This window comes from Podarcis bocagei (assembly GCF_964188305.1).
Source record: "Podarcis bocagei genome assembly, chromosome: W".
In the NCBI taxonomy this organism is placed as follows: domain Eukaryota; kingdom Metazoa; phylum Chordata; class Lepidosauria; order Squamata; family Lacertidae; genus Podarcis; species Podarcis bocagei.
This window is the reverse complement of record NC_138131.1, coordinates 90,813,247-90,821,912: the sequence shown is the minus strand read 5'-3', so window position 1 is coordinate 90,821,912 and position 8,666 is coordinate 90,813,247.

Below are 8,666 nucleotides of genomic sequence, written 5' to 3'. Positions count from 1 at the left end.
AGTACGCTCCATCAACCTCTCTTGTTGCTTTCATGGATCAAAACCATCCTCTGCTACCAGATGTTGGGAATCAAGCCTTTATTAGGAGAAACTGGCAACTCTCTAGGCACCCGGCTTGATCTCCTGATGACCTCCCTGTCTGCATTCCCCAGCAGGATACAGGCTAGGTCGTGATAGGCGATCCTTCTCAGCGTGAGAAGAACACCCCCCCCTCTTTCCTGCCCCCCCCGGCAGGGGAAAGAGATAGACAGAAACGTATTTACATGCCTTTATTTCTGTCTTTGCAGCATTACAGAAAAACACGACTGCTCTCTTCAAACTCCAACAGCCGAGAGACAAACTCCACCTGTACTTCCTGTACAGCTCATATTACGCTCTCAGCTAATTCCGGTGCTCTCTGCACTGTTAATTGACTGTCCCTCTGTTTCCCACGGAACAGTCCCAACATTCCCATTATGTTTTGCTTTCAAGCTACCAGCTCGCGGCCGCATTGCTTCTATATCGTAACAGATACATCATATCCTACAGGAGCACAGGAGGAGGCAGGAATGATGGATGTAAAATCTGACAGGTGAGAAACATTGAGGCTTAAAGAGAAGGAGCAATCTGCCATGCAGGGTTTGTTTGTTTTTTAAGTTGCTGTTTTACTTGCTAATGTTAGGAGTAAAAAAAAACCACTTATTGATCTATTAGTAGATCCCAAGCTTCCATTGATGTTTCTCAAACGAAAGGGAAAAGCATTCCCCATGTATTTGCTACAATACTCTGCTCCTCCTTGTAGATGACAAGCCTTGCATATTCTCTCTCTCTTTCTCTCTCTAAATTTGAGAATTCTATTTGTTCTTAAGCTGAATCATTTGTAAACTGTTGTGATTTTGAGGATGTTGGAGGAAGAGGCACTATCCTCCTTGCCTTGACTGAAAATCCCCCCCACTTTTAAAAATCATGGCATTGTCCTCCAATCTCCTCTTCTAGCAGCCTTTCCAACTAAGTTCATCACCTGTGGAGTTAAGAGTGCACTGCTATTAATCTCTTCCATGACATCTTCCCTTGCAATTCACTGTCATTTACTGTTAATTCCATAGGTACCCTCCAGACTACTTCCTAGATTATGACTCTAAAGCAACATGACCCTCTTGTTTTCCCTTATGCTGTTTTTGGTGGCTCTCCTTTCTGTCCGTTCATCAGCCACATGCTCAACATCTTATGGTCCCTTGGCATCAGGAAGATGAGACTTCCAGCGTGATTGACCAGAATGCTGCAACATGATTGCTGGCAGGAGTGAGACCTTGTCAGCATATAACACCTGTGCTCAAAGATCTGCACTGGCTGCTGATTTGCTACCAGGCCAGGTTCAAGGTGTTACTATTGGAAGAACCCTTTGCCTAGAGGACTGCCCTCTGTAAAGTAGGACACTTAGACACCCTGTTAGGGATTGATTAGCTGCTTGTGCGTAAAATCGTGCTCCCTCAGAGTTTGTGCGACCCCACAAACCTCAGTGTGTGACGGAGCTCCTCAGACATGTCTGCTCTAGTCACTAGTAGAGTCCGACAGTGGCTGTCTGCGGAAGCGTTTCCAGCAAAGGAGCTCCTTAACGGAAACGCGTCTCCTGGACTCACGGCGTGACAGTTTCCGGCGAGGTGTAGGTCTCCCTATGTGAGACTCAGATACCTCCCCACTGTTTTCGCTGGAAGCGTCCCTGAGCCCTCCCTCCTGCTCACATTCCCTCAGAGAATCACTCCTCCCCCTGCTGGTGCCTGCTTCAGCTGTTGAGTCTCTTTCTTCCTCCCTGAGCCCCTCCACCACCTGATGCTCCGATGGCAGTTCCCTGACATCCACCTCCCCTCCAGGGCCCCCCTCACCCCCTCCCATTACCTCCCCTCTGGGAGGTGAAGGGCTAAAACCCCGAAAAGAATCTTCCTCATCTTCAGACGTCTCGAACAACTCCCTCCATCGATCGTCGTCCTGGCTCGCTGAATCCTCTTCCTCTTCAGAATCTGGGAACCCCTCCAACTCCTCTTCCTCATCGGTGGTGGCAAAGTATTCCCTTCGGAACCTCGCTACAGGCTGAGGTTTACGTGGGAACCTCTGATGAAAAGTCTCTATTAAAACTTCGTCATTGACATCCTCTGCCCTAACCCAGGTGTTTTCCGACTCCGGTTCCCCTTCCCACATTACCAAATACTCTACTTGATCTCCCTTCCACCTGGAATCAAGGATCTCCGCTACATGGTAGCTGTGTTCCTTCTCCTCCATTGCTGGTCCCCTAGTGACCCTCCCTTCACTGTCTCCTCTATACGGTGACAGCAACGACCTGTGAAAAACTGGGTGCAGCTTCATGTGGTTCGGTAACCGGAGTCTGAAAGCCACTGGGTTGACCTGCTGCATGACTTCAAACGGACCCAGCCTTTTGGGTCTTAACTTCTTACACCCTCCTTTGAATGGCAACCCTTGGGTTGACAGCCACACCTGGTCCCCCACCCTAATGCTTTCACCTTCTCTTCTGTTTTTGTCTGCCTGCCTCTTATATTCCTCCTTAGCCCTGTTTAAGTTGAGTTGGAGCTGGCGATGAATCGCTTCCATTTCTTCAACGAACTGTTCTGCAGCTGGAACGCTCCAGTTCTCCCCTTCCCCCCCTGGGAAGGCTCTGGGATGGCACCCGTGATTAGCCAAAAAGGGGCTCATCCCCGTGGACACGTTCTCTGCATTGTTGTAGGCAAATTCTGCCAACGCCAGCTTCTCCACCCAATCATTCTCTCTGTCATTAACGTAACATCTCAAATATTGCTGGAGAACCCCATTTGCTCTTTCCGCCTGCCCGTTGGTTTCTGGATGACGGGCCGTTGAGAAATTAACCTCTACATGCAGTAAGCTCATGAGCTTCCTCCAGAACCTGGAAGTAAATTGTTTTCCCCGGTCTGAAACCACCCTCAAGGGGGCGCCATGCAGCCGAAACACATTCTCTACAAACAATTTGGCTGTTTCTTCTGCTGTGACCGCATGTGAGCAGGCTATAAAGTGGGCCATTTTAGTTAACAGGTCTACCACCACCATGATGGCTGTTTTCCCTCTAGACCTTGGCAGATCAGTCATGAAATCTATTGCCACTGCTTCCCACGGTCTTTCAGGTGTGGGCAGTGGTTCTAATAAACCAGCCGGCGCCCGCCTCTCCCCCTTGGCTCTTTGGCATTGTTCACACCCTCTCACATACTCCCGCACATCTTCCCTGACCTTGGGCCACCAAAATTCCCTAGTAACCAGCCACATGGTCTTGTGTTGCCCAAAATGCCCTGCTGTGGGACTATCGTGCAACTGCTTGAGTATCTTCTCCCTCAATTCCCCTTCGGGTATATATAACGCTCCCTTGTAATACAATGCCCCATTTCTCTCCTCAAAACCACCGGGTTTGTCTTCCTCCCTCCTGAGACCCCTGAGTTTGTCCTGGGCGTATGCATCAAGCACCGTACCCTCTACCAATTCCCTTTGTCCCACCAAAGTCGCCCCACACACCCAGCGATCCTCTGGGATGATATGGGTTTCTTCAGGTGCTCCCTCCCCCTCCAAATATTCAGGTTTGCGTGAGAGAGCGTCCGCCCTAACATTCTCTGGGCCTGGCACGTAACAAATCTCAAAGTTAAATTTGGAGAACTCCTGGGCCCATCTCAACTGCCTTTGGTTGAGCACTCGCGCAGTTCTCCAATACTCTAGATTTTTATGGTCCGTGCACACTTGCACCTTATGTTGTGCACCAATTAGCAGATGCCTCCATCTCCGGAACGCCTCATGAATCGCAAGAAGTTCTCGGTCGTACACCGTGTAGTTCCTCTCGGATTTGTTCAGCTTTCGCGAAAAGAAGGCACACGGTCGCCACTCTGACTCCTCCTTTCCCGGCTGCAGAAGAAGCACCGCCCCTATGGCTCTGTCAGATGCGTCTGTTTCGACCCTTAGCTTCCTTTGTAAATCCACATGCAGAAGTTGTTCTTCAGAGGCGAAGGCCCTTTTCAGCTCCTCAAACGCTCGCTCCGCCTCCGCCGTCCATACAAACTTCTTTTTACTGCTGAGACAGTCAGTAATGGGCGCCGTCAGATGGGCGAAGTTGCGGATGAACTTACGATAAAAGTTTCCAAACCCTAGGAACCTCTGCACATCCTTCTTGGTTTTTGGTGTTTTCCAGTCCAGCACCGCCTGCACCTTGCCGGGATCCATGGCCAATCCCTTGTCTGACAGGCGGTACCCCAGGAATTCCACCTCCTTGGTATGAAACTGACACTTCTCCAGTTTCACCCACAGCCTGTTGGCTTGCAGTCTCCTCAACACTTCTCTGACGTCTCTCACATGTTGCTCCTCATTCTCCGAATACACCAACACATCATCTAGGAAAGCAACGCAATTCTTGTAGAGCAAAGGGCCCAGTACATGGTTCATAAAAGATTGAAAGCACGCGGAGCCTGCTTGTAATCCAAATGGCATAACGAGATATTCAAATGCCCCCAAAGGGGTAAACATGGTGGTTTTCCATTCATCTCCTTTCCTTATGCGTATCAGGTTGTACGCCCCCCTTAGATCCAGCTTTGTAAAAATCTTTCCCTTCCGCACCCTGGTCAAAATATCATCAATCCTGGGCATAGGGAACACCACTGGTTCAGTCACTGCGTTCAACCTCCTAAAGTCACATACAAGTCTCGGCTTGTCCGCTTTTTTTTGTCCACAAAAAACACTGGGCTACCCCCCGCTGCTTTGGACTCTCTGATGAAACCTCTCTTCAGGTTCTTGTCAATAAACTCTCGCAACTCCTGCATTTCCCTGTCTGACATGGCATACAACTTGCCCACAGGAAGCTGTGCTCCAGGGAGTAAATTGATCTGGCAATCAAAGGGCCTATGCGGGGGTAGTTGGTCAGCTTCCTTCTCGCTGAACACGTCGCTGAGATCTGCATACTGTGGTGGTACCTTCACCTTCTCCATTACTTCAGTCCCTGCTAGGGTGGCTTGGGCCCCTGCTGAACCCTTTTCCCCTTTGCAGTGTTCTAAGCAATGTGCTGAACCAAAGGACACCACTCTTTGATGCCAGCCAACCAGCGGATCATGTAGAGCTAGCCAGCTCATTCCCAAAATAATGGGAGCGCCTCCCAAGGTGGCCACATTAAACGCTATCAGTTCTGTGTGCCTTGCCACCCTCATGATCATTGGGACCGTCTGCAAGCTGACTCCTCCTCCCAACAACTCCCTGCCATCGATCGTGGTCACCTGCAGGGGGTTGCTTAAAGGGATAGTCTGTATCTGGTGTTCAGCAGCAAACTCCTTGCTCATAAAATTGCAGGAGCTGCCTGAGTCCAATAGCGCCTTTATTTTTAGGGGGTGTCCATTTTGCAGCTCTAGCAACACTTCAATCACTAGAGCAGGTCGAGGAGCTTCTGGCACGGGCACTTTCACTGCTCTTTGGCCTGGCTGCAGTGCCCCGATTGTGGCAACCAGGCGTTGGCTTTTACCTGCTCCGTCTCCCCCTGCTCTTCCCCCTCAACAGCTCCCACCATCCCTTGCCATTCCTTCCTCTGGGGGCAGACTCTGGCAAAGTGGCCTGGCTGTTGGCAGAGATAGCATTTCCGGGCGCCCTTTCCCTCCTTCTTAGCCCCCTCGCTGGGTTTTGAAAATGCGCGCGCGCGCGCTGTCCCGATTTCCATCGGCTCTGCCGGCGGGAAAGCTGGCTCAGGAATGTCTGGAATGCGGAACTCCTTCCAACGTTCCCCTCTCCCTTCCCGCCTCTCCAAGGCTCTTGCCTCCTGACGCGCTCCTATGGTCAGCGCAGATTTGGTCAGCTGATCCATAGACCCCGCCCTGGGGCTCCGTGACAGCTCGTCTTTCACAGCCGACGAAAGACCTTCTTCAAATAGCATCTGAATGGGTGCCGCCGATAAATCCCAACCCAGTCTGTGAACCAGCATGGTAAACTCAGTCCAGTACTCACGGACAGATCGGCTTCCCTGCTTGCAAGCCATTAGCTGTCTGCGCACCACCCCTTCCTCAATATCGCTGGAAAACATGATATCCATTGCACGAAAGAACTTCATCGTGTCCTTTAGTACGTCATTGTGCGTTGCCATCAGGGGTCGAACCCAGTCTCTCGCCCCCCTCTCAAGATGCCCAATCACGAAAGCAACTCGTGATTCCTCATCAGGGAATTCATCAAACTGCACATTAAGTGCATATTGCATCTCTGTCCTAAAGGCATGGTAATCCTTGGGGTCCCCCCCAAACTTCTGCACCAATCCTGGTACCTTTCTGGGGAACTGAGTGGCTCTCCCCTTCTTGTCTGCATCCTGAGCCCTTCTCTCCTCCAGCCTCGCCGTCTGCAGCGCCAGTTGGACCTCCAACGCTCGGTATCTATCTTCCAAGCTTGGACCAGCCCCAACCCCAGCTCCTCCGGTTCCGGTTGGTTCGCTCATGATGCTTTCTCTTGCACAGGCAGCGTACAAAGACTGTCGGACTGCTGTTAGGGATTGATTAGCTGCTTGTGCGTAAAATCGTGCTCCCTCAGAGTTTGTGCGACCCCACAAACCTCAGTGTGTGACGGAGCTCCTCAGACATGTCTGCTCTAGTCACTAGTAGAGTCCGACAGTGGCTGTCTGCGGAAGCGTTTCCAGCAAAGGAGCTCCTTAACGGAAACGCGTCTCCTGGACTCACGGCGTGACAGTTTCCGGCGAGGTGTAGGTCTCCCTATGTGAGACTCAGATACCTCCCCACTGTTTTCGCTGGAAGCGTCCCTGAGCCCTCCCTCCTGCTCACATTCCCTCAGAGAATCACTCCTCCCCCTGCTGGTGCCTGCTTCAGCTGTTGAGTCTCTTTCTTCCTCCCTGAGCCCCTCCACCACCTGATGCTCCGATGGCAGTTCCCTGACACACCCTAATGGTAAAAAGTGTTTTTCAACCCAGTTGACTTGGTGGAACACCAATCAGGAAAACTATATTTCCCCCAGTTCCTTGAATGCCCCTTTATCCAGAGCAGCCCCACTCGGTCAAGGCCAATAGCTGGAAAGCAATAGGGATCACACACTCACATGGAATGAATGGAGGGATGGATGGGCGTCACAGACACTTTTAAACTACACTTTGATATCACCCCAGACAATCTCCCACATCAAACAGCCCACTTAGGTAAGGTCTCTGTACATAGCTGGTTTTCCTGTCTGGTTCTTGACACCCCCTACTCAGAAATATTTTTTTTATCAAAGAGTGAATAAACTTTTACAGCCTATGGACAACACTCCCATGCAGTCAACCTTCCAGGGCCTGCAAACCAGTGGGGCTGGGACAAACAGTGAGTGTGGCTGATAAAAAAAGAGGGTGAGGCCACCTGTCTCTTTTTCATATGCTTCTCTCTGTAGTGCCAGATCTAGGGCAGTGCAGGCTGTTCCCCTGCTCAGGGTGCTGAGCCAAGGGGGCATAAAATAATAATAATAGTAATAATAATATTGGTAGTAGCAATAATAATAGTAATAATAATAATAATAATTAATACTTATATTCATGTGGGTACCTACTGAGAAACCCCATTAAAAAGCAACTGTACCAAAAGGAATTACTGTGGAAATAAAATATATTGGGGAAAGTGCCAAATTTTGTCCTCACTTAGAAAACCGTATTAGCAAAGTCTACCCCTGCTCTCTGTCATTCATACACAAATCCACATGCATGCAGGTAAAAGGTAAATGTAAGGTAAAGGACCTTACATACATAGTCAAAGGCGTCTATGCGGTGTGGCGCTCATCTCACTTCAGGCTGAAGGAGCAGACAGCTTTCTGGGTCATGTGGCCAGCATTCTGGTGCACCGGGACACTGTGATAGAAGCCAGAGTGCATGGAAACGCCGTTTACCTTCCCCCTGGAGCAGTACCTATTTATCCACTTGCACAGGTATGCTTTCAAGCTGCGAGATTGGCAGAAGCTGGAACAGAGCAACAGGAGCTCACCCTGTCTCAGGGGTTCGAACCACCAACCTTCTGCTCAGCAAGCCCAAGAGACTCAGTGGTTTAAGACCACAGCTCCACACATAATGCTCCCACACATCCATTTTCATGCATAACACACCTGCTCATTCACTCACACTCATTCTTTTTCATTCCCTCTCTTTCATGTTCAGGGATTGACCAACAAGCCTTCTTTGCACAAGGTGAGAAAGAAACATTTTCATCACAAAATTGCACAGATGCCACTCCAGCCCCATCTTGACCATCATAGTATCTCTCATCTTTCAACTTACATGCCCGCTTTCTCTCTTGCACCATGCGGAATGAAACTGGTCTCCATATCCCTAGACGGGAAATGCTTGGGTCCACATAGTAGCAGGGCCCAGGACTCTCCGTGATCGAGATCACTTGCAAAGGAAAGAAGAATTGTCTGCATGAGGCATGGTGTGGATTCTGAGCTATTTAGCTTGGTTACAATGACTGACTTCCTATCCGATATCAATTAAAGGCACCCACTAGCTAGATAGCAGTGAATATGTTAAGCTCCGCCCCCCTGCACCTCCATTCCTGTTATCCTTCAACATGGCTTAAGTGTAGATCATCCTCTTCCCACTAAGGTCCACAGCTGTACAACTGAGAACCCTGATTTTTGTGCAACCATAATAATCAGCAGTATAAGACCCTCCAGCCCTTGCTGGACTACAA